General features: G+C 47.6%; 1 long non-coding RNA gene across 1 annotated transcript; it reads left to right on the plus strand.

The window, feature by feature from the left end:
- Positions 1 to 112: 112 nt before the first annotated feature.
- Positions 113 to 10,555, plus strand: LOC118144800 (uncharacterized). Its single transcript, XR_013520776.1, has 3 exons — positions 113 to 271; positions 4,511 to 4,595; positions 10,420 to 10,555. It is a non-coding gene; the product is annotated as an uncharacterized LOC118144800 (long non-coding RNA).
- Positions 10,556 to 11,352: the final 797 nt, after the last annotated feature.

Raw genomic sequence — 11,352 nt, forward strand, 5'->3', positions numbered from 1 at the left:
CTGAGGCCGGGTGTTGGGCTGGGGCGGGGTAGGGACCTGGAGATAGACTAAGCTGACTCAAATGCGCACCCCCCCCCCCCCCCCCGGCACAAGGCACTGTGGGATTTCCCTTGTTCTTGAGGGTGGAGGCGAGGAGGCTGGACTGGATACCTGCACGTGTAGCGCCCGCGTGGTACAGCACGTGGGTTGCAAATGTTCTAGTGAGGGGCCTGGGTTGCTGGCGGTGACAGTGGGAAAGAGCGAGTATGTGACATCTAGACTCGTGTGGGAGGTATGGTGACTGGGTCCCTGGGTGTTGGGGGTGAGGGGAGAAGGGTTGAGGCAGTGGCCGGATTCTGCCCCTGGGTGAATAGTGGAGGCACCCTCTGGGGAAGTGGGTTGGAGCAGATTTTTCGTAAAGATTCATTCTTGGACTCATTAAGCTTAAGGTTGATCAGGAAGGCTGTTAGACCCGTGGTCTGAAGCTCATGTGAGACCTGGGAGCCCAGTGGACAGTCTTGTGAGTCACGGGAACAAACATGACAGACAACCTAAGGGGACAGTGTCCCCAAGTGAAAAACAGAACCAAGGGTCAAACCTGAGAACAGCCTGCAGGGCAGATTGTCAGGGCTTCATTAGTGGTGCCACTTTGAACTAGCTATGATGCCGGCAAATGGCTCAACCCCTCTCAGCCTCAGTCTACTCATCAGTAACCAGAAGATGCCTATTGCATCTACCACATTGGGGCTGTGATGACTAAATGAAGTAATGCTAAGGGAGAAACCCTGACAGAGAGCCCTGCACTAGTGGACTAGTTATTTGCAGTAGGCCCTCTTGGGACCTGAGATTTCCCTCCACAGAAATGTTACCTCCCACAAGACTCTAGATGTCACAAACTCTCTCCTTTCCACGGTCACTGTCAGCAGCTCAGGCCCCTCACTAGAACAACAGCAGTCACCCCCCATTCTCCCCACAACCCCGTGCTACACCACGCCGCACTAGACATGCAGGCCTCCAGACCCACCTCCTCTCACCCAGCCCTCAAGCCGCTGCAGAAGCAGTGTGCCTCAGATGCAAATGCAATGTGCCATTCATTCCCCTGCCCTGTATCCTTGGTCTGCTTCTCAGACCATGAGGGGTCTCGGCTATGCCTATTTCCATTCCATTCTTCTTGGGAGATTTTTATTGGGTTAATTTCTTTCCCCTTTGGTCAGAACCTGCATGTCCTTTCTTGGCTGTGGAGGCTGGGGCTGCCTGCCTGGGAGTCATTTTCCATCAGCCCCATCCTGGGCTCTAGGAGCCCACAGGCCATACCTCAATCCCCATCCTGGCCCCCTGAAGGACGTATTTGCTTTAAAGCTTTCTTCTCTCATTTGACCCATACCAGGTCATAAGGAGAGCAGGCAATGTCTCTGTTTTGCAGCAGAGAATACCTAGGCCCTGAGCTGGAGCAGTGTGCCCAAGGTCAGCTGAGGACAGCACTCAGACTGGGTCCCAGATTTAATTCTGGTGAATCTGATCTACACATCGATCTTGGTATACACCAGAGAAGGATTGAGGTTTTCCACTCTGACCCCAATTTCTTATCCTCTGCAGGCTTTGCAAGCCTGCTGGGCTCCAGAGGGAGGGGCATGAAGTGCCCATGATGTCATCATCGATTTAATAACACTCAGAGGTGGGCTTTCAGCCATCAGAGGATGAGGCTGTGAGGAGGGAGCATCTCAAGCTCATTTAATCCTCCAATCCCTTAAATACCAACACATCTGTCTTCTCTCTGGAGCCCACTGCTGTCACCTGAGTGGAGGGGAGTCCAACCTGGCAGGCAGCCAGGCCTTTCTGAATGAACAAGATGAGAATTCTCCCTGTCTGGTGGGATTATCAGCCCCCTCTCTTTCCCATCCCAGTAGGACACTTTAAAAACACCATCTTCGTGGCATCATGATGGCTCACGCCTGTAATCCCAGCAATTTGGGAGGCTGAGGCAGGTGGATCACCTGAGGTCAGAAGTTCGAGACCAGCCTGAGCAACATGGAGAAACCCCATCTCTACTAAAAATACAAAATCAGCCAGGTGTGGTGGTGCATGCCTATAATCCCAGCTACTCAGGATTGAGGCAGAAGAATTGCTTGAACCCAGGAGGCGGAGGTTGCGGTGAGCCGAGATCATACCATTGCACTCCAGCCTAGGCAACAAAAGCGAAACTCCGTCTCAAAAAAAAAAAAAACCAACACCATCTTCATTAACTTTGAAGTTGCATGGAAATTTGGGTGGGGAGGATAGACTAAAGCTGAGGGTCATTTTTAGGATCTCGTTTGTGACTGTCTGAGAACATGGGCCCTGCACATCAGAAGGAAGTCTAGTCTCAGCTCTCTGAGCTGCAATTTCAGTGACCAGCATCAAGAAATCTCTCAGCTGAGAAGGTCCTTTGGTATTATGCAACTCAGTGGTTCTGACTTCTTTTAGTAGAGGTTCCCACTGCTTTTCAATTGTAGGTGGATCCGATACGTTTAAATGTGCTGCCTAAGGTCTGTTAGACACACCAGTCTTCCAGGTCCTTGCCACTTATTTTATCTGGCTGCTGTGACAAGTGACTTCACCCAGGCACAAGTCAACTGCACCTCCTCACCCCTTGGCCCCACACGCTTGGCCTCAGAAGTGCACGAGTGTTGGACACTCCATGGAGTGAACTTTGACCAGCAAGAGACAGGGATTGGCAAACCAATTTTTCTCTCTTCCTCTTTCTGGACAGACTGACCTAAAGTCTGAGTTCATACAACCACTTTAAAGAAAGTCCTGGGCCAGGTGCGGTGGCTCACACCTGTAATCCCAGCATGTTGGGAGCCCGAGGTGGGTGGACCACTTGAGTTAGGAGTTTGAGATCAGCCTGACCAACATGGTGAAACCCTGTCTCTACTGAAAATACAAAAACTAGCTAGGTGTGGTGGGCGTGCCTGTAATCCCAGCTACTTGGAAGACGGAGGCAGGAGAAATTGCATGAACCTAGGAGGCAGAGGTTGCAGTGAGCCAATATCATGCCACTGCACTCCAGCCTGGGCAACAGAGCAAGACTCCATCTCAAAACAAATAAATAAATTAAGGTCTGTAAGGTCTAGCATCCATCCGGATGGAGCGGTGGACAGCTCAGCAGTGCATCTCCTGTGTGCCCTCCCTCCCCCTCTGTCTCACTCCCCTTTGTCCCCACTTCCCCTTCCCAGTCACTGCACTCCCCCCACACAGCGTTAGCATATATGGTGGACTGCTCTGCTTCTTTGGAGATCTGGGCTAAGACAAAGATCTTTCCGGGGTGCTCAGTGTATTAAACACCTACGAGGGGCTGCCCTAAGTGAAGGGAAGCAGGGCCCCAGATGCCATCGCTTCTCCCCTTATGGTTCCAAGGCCATGGGCAAGGTGACTCCAAAGGGCTCCCTGGAAAGCTTTTGTTCTTGCCTAATTCCATCATTCTGCAGCTGAAGAAGATGAAGCCTAAAGCCACAGAGCGAGTTAGAAGCCAAGCCAGGCCGGAACCCAGTCTCTACTCCTAATCCAGTACCCTTTCTATTCAGTCTCTTAAGAGCATTTGAAAATTTGTCCTTCCCCAAAACATCTTCCCACACTGGCCTGCCACCAGAAGGCTTTGAAGGCCCCTGCTAGACTGCAGCTACCATCTGAGAGGCATGACCCGCAGACTCCTGGATCCAGAGGCCGGGACTCCAGAAGGCAGATAGAGGAAGTGGGACAGGGAAGGCTCAGTTACTCTGGAGAGAGGCGGCCAGGAGGGTCCTGACTAGGGATCTCTATGTGTAGGCTACAGGACTGTGCATGGTGAGAAGGCTGCACAGGGAAAGACAGCAGGGGACTGGGGCACTGGGGAAGACGGGACCACAGAAAGAGATGGAGACTGTCTTTCTGTGTCAACTGGTATTGCCTGCAGGACACGCCCCATCAGGCTGAAGAAGCTAGGAGGGTGACCAAAAGCCACACTGTGGGGAGAGAGGAGAAGGTGTTTGCCTCAGTTTGCTTTTTTTTTTTTTTTTGAGACAGAGTTTTGCTCTCGTTGCCCAGGCTCGAGTGCAATGGTGTGATCTTGGTTCACCACAATCTCCGCCTCCCAGGTTCAAGCAATTTTCCTGCCTCAGTCTCCCAGGTAGTTGGGATTACAGGCATGCGTCACCTCACCCGGCTAATTTTTTGTATTTTAAGTAGAGACAGAGTTTCTCCATGTTGGTCAGGCTGGTCTCAAACTCCTGACCTTGGGCTCCCAAAGTGCTGAGATTACAGGCATGAGCCATCACACCTGGCCCCAGATTGCTTTAATTCAGATTCTTGTGGCTGTGATAACTAGAAACAAGGGGGACAGGCTGATGACAAAAGGGGATTTCTACTACAAGGATTCAGGGGTGTTTTAGGAAATCTAAGCGTAAGGATGCAGTTGGGCCTCAAGAACTGAAAATGGTGCCTGGACTTTGGGAGCTCAGGAAGTCACCTCCTGCAGAGCTGTTTCCATGTCATCCTTCTCTATTTTTCCCTGCAGACTGGCTTTCCCTGCTGCCCAGGAAATACAGCAACCTTTGGCTTCAGTCAGCAGCTCCCAAGTTTATCTTTCTTCCAGCCAAGAGGTAAGCAGAATGCGCCTGGCCGCTTCTGGGCCCAATTCGAAATTGCCGCGGAGGGATTCTGATTGGATGGCTTGAGCCAGGGCTTACCCTGAGGCTGGCGTGTACCAACATGGCTGCACCTTCTTTAACCAGACAGCCACGGGAGGGAGAAGTGTACAGTTCACAGCCCTGGGCTTGCACACTTGAACAAAATCCCTAATATAGGAGTTTTTTTTTTTTTTTTTGAGACGGAGTTTCGCTCTTGTTACCCAGGCTGGAGTGCAATGGCGGGATCTCGGCTCACTGCAACTTCCGCCTCCTGGGTTCAGGCAATTCTCCTGCCTCAGCCTCCCGAGTAGCTGGGATTACAGGCACATGCCACCATGCCCAGCTAATTTTTTGTATTTTTAGTAGAGACGGGGTTTCACCATGTTGACCAAGATGGTCTCGATCTCTTCACCTCGTGATCCACCCACCTCAGCCTCCCAAAGTGCTGGGATTACAGGCATGAACCACCGTGCCCGGCCAACCTTAATCCTTCTACTACTCTCAAGTTCTTGGCAGACATTGATCTTTCTGTCATCATAGTTTTGCCTTTTCTTAAATTTCATATTCCTGGAAGCTTGCAGCTTTCTCTGTCTGGATGCTATCATTTAGCGTGATGCTTTGAGATTCATTCATGTTGTGTGTATCAAGAGCTCAGTTCTTGTTGTTGAGTAGGATTCTATTGTTTGAATGTACCGCAGTTTGTTAATCCATGCCCTGGTTGAAGGGCATTTGAATTGTTTCCAGTTTGGGGCGAGTATGATAAAGCTGCTAGGAGTGCATCGCTGACAAGTTTCTGTGTGAACACATTTTTCATTGATCTCGGGTGAATACCTAGAAACGGGATGTCTGGGTTATACAGTGAGGATAGGTTTAACGTTATAGGACACTGCACACTGCTTTCCAAAGTAGCTGTGCCACGTCTAATGATCTTGTGATGCTTAATACTGAGTGTCAACTTGATTGGATTGAAGGATGCAAAGTGTTTATCCTGGGTGTGTCTGTAGCGTGATGCCAAAGGAGATGAACATTTGAGTCAGTGGATGGGAAAGGCAGACCCACCTTTAATCTGGTGGTGGGGGTGGGGTACCGTCTAATCAGTTGCCAGCACAGTTAGAATATAAAGCAGGCAGAAAATTGTGAAGAGACCAGGCTGACGTAGCCTCCCAGCCTACATCTCTCTCCCGGGCTGGATGCTTCCTGCCCTCGTATATCGGACTCCAAATTCTTCAGTTTTGGGACTCTGACTGGCTCTCGTTGCACCTCGGCTTGCAGATGGCCTATTGTGGGACGTTGTGATCGTGTGAGTTAATATTTAATAAACTTCCATGTATGTGTGTGTGTGTGTGTGTATATATATATATATATATATATATATATATATATATCCTATTAGTTCTGTTCCTCGAGAGAACTCTGACTAATACAGATCTTTAATCTTAAAAACTTCAGATACTCTGCCTGGTAGTAGCAGTCAGGAAAGATTCCCTTCTGGGTTTATAGCAGTAGGTAACCATAGTAATACCCTCTCAATGGAGGGAATGAAGTTTAGTGTGTAACTCTCGTGGCCTGAAGATCTTTCATCGCTGCAATGTGAGAGGAAAGCTGTAAACTGGGTCATCCACCCTTGCCCCTATCTCTCACGCTCCCTTGCCCTTCCAGGATTTTCTCGTGCTGGGCCCTAGCTTGAGTGCCAAGAACAGAATCAGGTCAAGGCAGTCTATACATAATGTATGGATTGTCTGGGAATTAGGTTTCTACCTAAAGCAAAAAGCCCCAGTTGTCTAACTTTAAATTAACTATTCATTTGTTAGGCTACAGGATCCTCCATTAAACAATGGGCAAGTTATAATTCTAAATGGACCCAGCAGACAAAGCTGGATCCCTTTCCCTAGCTGTGCAATTAACCAGAGGCAGTTCTCAGTTATCTAATTAGTGAACAGGCACTTGTTAAGCTGTACCAGGATAAGGCACACACACAACCAGTATTTCCTGCAACCCTGACTGTGCTCCCCCAACCGCTTTGTGGGCATCGGCATTGCTCCGTGACAGATGATTAAACAGAAACTTGGAGATGGGAGTTAACCTGGTCAAGGCGACCCAGCAGAAGCCAGTGGATGCCTGGGTGTTTCTGCTATGCTGCTCCTGTGTCTTAGATAAGCTAGTCTACCATGCATGAAACAAGGCAATCCAGTGTTTCACCCAGGACAATTATGAAAACAGCTGAGTAAACTGCCCACCACATAAGATGATGCTTTCCTCATAAAAAACACTGTTTCAGTTGGGAGTTTGTTACTGATTAAGGTCTTGACACAGGTGATAAAAATCTCATATAGCCGGGCGCAGTGGCTCACGCCTGTAATCGCAGCACTTTGGGAGGCCGAGGCGGGTGGATCACAAGGTCAAGAGGTTGAGACCATCCTCATCAACATGATGAAACCCGGTCTCTACCAAAAATACAAAAAATTAGCTGGGCACAGTGGTGCATGCCTGTAATCCCAGCTACTCAGGAGGCTGAGGCAGGAGAGTTGCCTGAACCCAGGAGGCGGAGGTTGCAGTGAGCCGAGATCGCGCCATTGCACTCCAGCCTGGGTAACAAGAGCGAAACTCCCTCTCAAAAAAAAAAAAAAAAAAAAAAACTCATATAAATAAACTTATTACAAATAGATACCCTTATATTACTTTGTTAGTAAAACTATGCTTAGTGTTTATGAGAAAGACCTGAAGACATGGTAGATATTAAATACACAATCAGGCCTATTCCACTGCAAATTTTTTTTATGCAACATGACAAACTTTACTAATAAAATTTAAAACCAATATGCTAACAATGGTGAACAACGAACTTTTCTTTTTCTTTTTGAGATGGAGTTTTTGCTCTTGTTGCCCATACTGGAGTGCAGTGGTGCAGTCTGGGCTCACTGCATCCTCTCCCTCCTGGGTTCAAGAGATTCTCCTACCTCAGCCTTCCATGTAGCTGGGATTACAGGTGCCTGCCACCATGCCCAGTGATTTTATTTGTATTTTTAGTACAGATGGGGTTTCACCATGTTGGCCAGGAGAGTCTTGAACTCCTGACCTCAGGTGATCCGCCCATCTCAGCTTCCCAAAGTGCTGGGATTAGTCGGTGTGAGCCACCGTGCCTGGACTACCAAACATTTAATTAGAAATGCTTTTGTGTGTGTTTAGAAAAGCATTGGGGGAAAAAAATCAAATGGCTTTGGGTTCTTTATAAAAGCCGGTCTGCAAAAGCTTCTTAAGCTGATAAGCAACTTCAGCAAAGTCTCAGGATACAAAATCAATGCAAAAATCACTAGCACTTCTATACACTGAGAACAGGCAAGATGGAGCCAAATCATAAATGAAATCCCTTTCCCAATTGCCACAAAAAGAATAAAATACCTAGGAATATAGCTAACAAGGGAAATGAAGGACCTCTTCAAGGAGAACTACAAACCACTGCTCAAGGAAATTAGAGAGGACACAAACAAATGGAAAAACATTCTATGCTCATGGTTAGGAAGAATCAATATCGTGAAAATGGCCATACTGCCCAAAGCAATTTATGGATTCAATGATATTCCATTAAACTACCATAGACATTCTTCACAGAATTAGAAAAAAACTATTTTAAAATTCATAGAGAACCTAAATAGCCAAGGCAATACTAAGAAGAAAGAACAAAGCTGGAGGCATCACACTATCTGACTTCAAACTATACTACAGGGCTACTGTAACCAAAAAAACATGGTAATGGTACAAAAACAGACACATAGACCAATGGAACAGAACAGAGAGCCCAGAAATAAGACTTCACACCTACAATCATCTGATCCTTGAAAACCTGACAAAAACAAGCAATGGGGAAGAGATTCCCTATTTAATAAATGGTGCTGGGAGAACTGGCTAGCCAAATATAGAAAATTAAAACTGGACTCCTTCCTTACACCATATACACAAATTAATTCAAGATAGATTAAAGACTTAACTGTCAAACCCAAAACTATAAAAACCCTGGAAGAGGCCAGGTGCGGCGGCTCACCCCTGCAATCCCAGCACTTTGGGAGGCCAACGTGGGCAGATCACGAGGTCAAGAGATTGAGACCATCCTGGCCAACATGATGAAACCCCGTCTCTGCTAAAAATACAAAAATTAGCTGGGCTTGGTGATGTGCGCCTGTAGTCCCAGCTACTTGGGAGGCTGAAGCAGGAGAATTGTTTGAACCTGGGAGGCAGAAGTTGCAGTGAGCTGAGATTGTGCCACTGCACTCCAGCCTGGTGCCTGGTGCCTGGCGACAGAGCAAGACTCTGTCTCAAAAACAAAAACAAACAAAAAAACCCCTGGAAGAAAACGTACGCCGTACCATTCAGGATATAGGCACAGGCAAAGATTTAATGACAAAGATGACAAAAGCAATTACGACAAAACCATCACAACAAAAGCAAAAACTGACAAATGACAAATGGAATCTAATTAAACTAAAGAGCTTCTACACAGCAAAAGAAACTATCAACAGAGTAAACAGACACCCTACAGAATGGGAGGAAATTTTTACAATCTATACATCTGACAAAGTTCTAATATCCAGCATCTATAAGGAGCTTAAACAAATTTACAAGTGAAAAACAACCCCATTAAAAAGTGGGCAACGGGCATGAACAGACACTTTTCAAAAGAAGACATACATGCGGCCAAGAAACATGAAAAAAAGTTCAACATCACTGACCATTAGAAAAATGCAAATCGAAACCACAATGAGATACGATTTCACACCAATCAGAATGGCTACTATTGTAAAAAGTCAGAAAACAACAGACTTGAGGGGAATGTTGAGTGGGAATAATTATTTTTTAAGTAGCTTTAATTTTCTGTTTTTGGCAGTGATTGAACTATTAATAAAATCTCCGAAAGGCTTCCTCTCCATAAAGCAACTGGATCCTGGGGGTGGGGTTAGGGAATACTTTTTAATTTTAATTTTTATTTTTAAAGACAAGGTCTTCAGCCAGGCGCAGTGGCTCACACCTGTAATCCTAGCACTTTGGGAAGCAGGCGGATTGCCTGAGCTCAGGAGTTCGAGACCACCCTGGGCAACATGGGGAAACCCGGTTTCTACTAAAATACAAGTAATTAGCCGGGCGTGGTGGCCTGCGCCTGTAGTCCCAGCTACTCCGGAGACTAAGGCAGGAGAATTGTTTGAATCCGGGAGGCAGAGGTTGCAGTGAGCTGAGATTGCACCACTGCACTCCAGCCTTGCTAACAGAATCCGTATTAAAAAAAAAAAAAAAAAAAAAAAGAGTCTTCCTCTGTCTGTCACGATGACACGATGATAGCTCACTGCAGCCTTGACCTCTTGGGCTCAAGCCATCCTCCCACCTCTGCCTCCCGAGTACAGGCGTGCAACACTATGCTTCACTAAATTTTGCATTTTTTGTAGAGATAGGGTCTTGCTATGTTGCCCAGGTTGGTCTGGATCTCTTGGCCTCAAGCAGTCCTCCTGCCTCGGCCTCACAAAGTGCTGGGATTACAGGCGTGAACCACCGCACCCAGCCCCCCCACCCCTAAATGATTTAAATGCCTTGCTGGGTTCCCCACCACTAAAATCAAACCACCCACAAGGTTGTGGCTCTGAGACTGCGGTAGGGAGCACAGGAAAGGTCAGGCTGTCTTCAGGGCAAAGGCTCACATCAGCTGTTACTGGAAATCCTGCCCTAGGGTCGGTGACGAAGTGGGGGGATCTGACCCAAGACTCCACATAAGCTTAAGTCTCTCTAAGGGACTGTATATTGTCACTGCCGACAGGTTCTAAAGTCTCCGCGTCGCAGAGACGGCAGGAACTACATTTCCCAGAATCCTCCGCCACGTGGGGCTTCCGCAGAGCCTGTAAATGAGAAGCCCTGGTGCGAGATCTGGAATGCAGGCGAAAGGGAGAGGGCGGAACTTTGCAGAGGTGCGGCAGGCGGACGCACAGGCAGGCGTTCGCTGCAGCTTCTTGGTATGCTCCTGAGTCATCTGCAGTGGTGCTGCCACCTGAGTGAGTAGGCGGGAACCTCCCGGAGGCCCTTGAGATTAAAGTGGCCTCAGAGCAAGCCCTTGAGCTCCACCCACTTGGGTGCTGCAGACTGAAGTGCCGAGGTAGGCTCTCTTACCTATGCTCCCACAGCCTCCCAAAGATTGTATAAACTTAAAAATCTGGAGACAACAGATGCTGGAGAGAATGTGGAGAAATAGGAACACTTTTACACTGTTGGTGGGAGTGTAACTTAGTTCAACCATTGTGGAAGACAGTGTGGCGATTCCTCAAGGCCTTAGAAATAGAAATTCCATTTGACCCAACAATCCCATTACTGGGTATATATCCAAAGGACTACAAATCGTTCTACTATAAGGACACATGCACATGAATGTTCATTGCAGCACTGTTAACAATAGCAAAGACCTGGAACCAACCCAAATGCCCATCGATGATAGACTGGACTGGGAAAATGTGGCACATATACACCATGGAATATTATGCAGCAATCAAAAATTTTGAGTTCCTGTCCTTTGTAGAGACATGGCTGAATCTGGAGAACATCATTCTCAGCAGACTGACACAAGAACAGAAAATGAAATACCGCATATTCTCACTCATAGGCGGGTGACGAAAAATGAGAACACATGGACACAGGGAAGGGAGTACTATACACTGGGGTCTATTGGGGAGAATAGGGGAGGGAGAGCGGGGGCGGGGAG

This window comes from Callithrix jacchus, chromosome 8, assembly GCF_049354715.1.
Source record: "Callithrix jacchus isolate 240 chromosome 8, calJac240_pri, whole genome shotgun sequence".
Taxonomy (NCBI): Eukaryota; Metazoa; Chordata; class Mammalia; order Primates; family Cebidae; genus Callithrix; species Callithrix jacchus.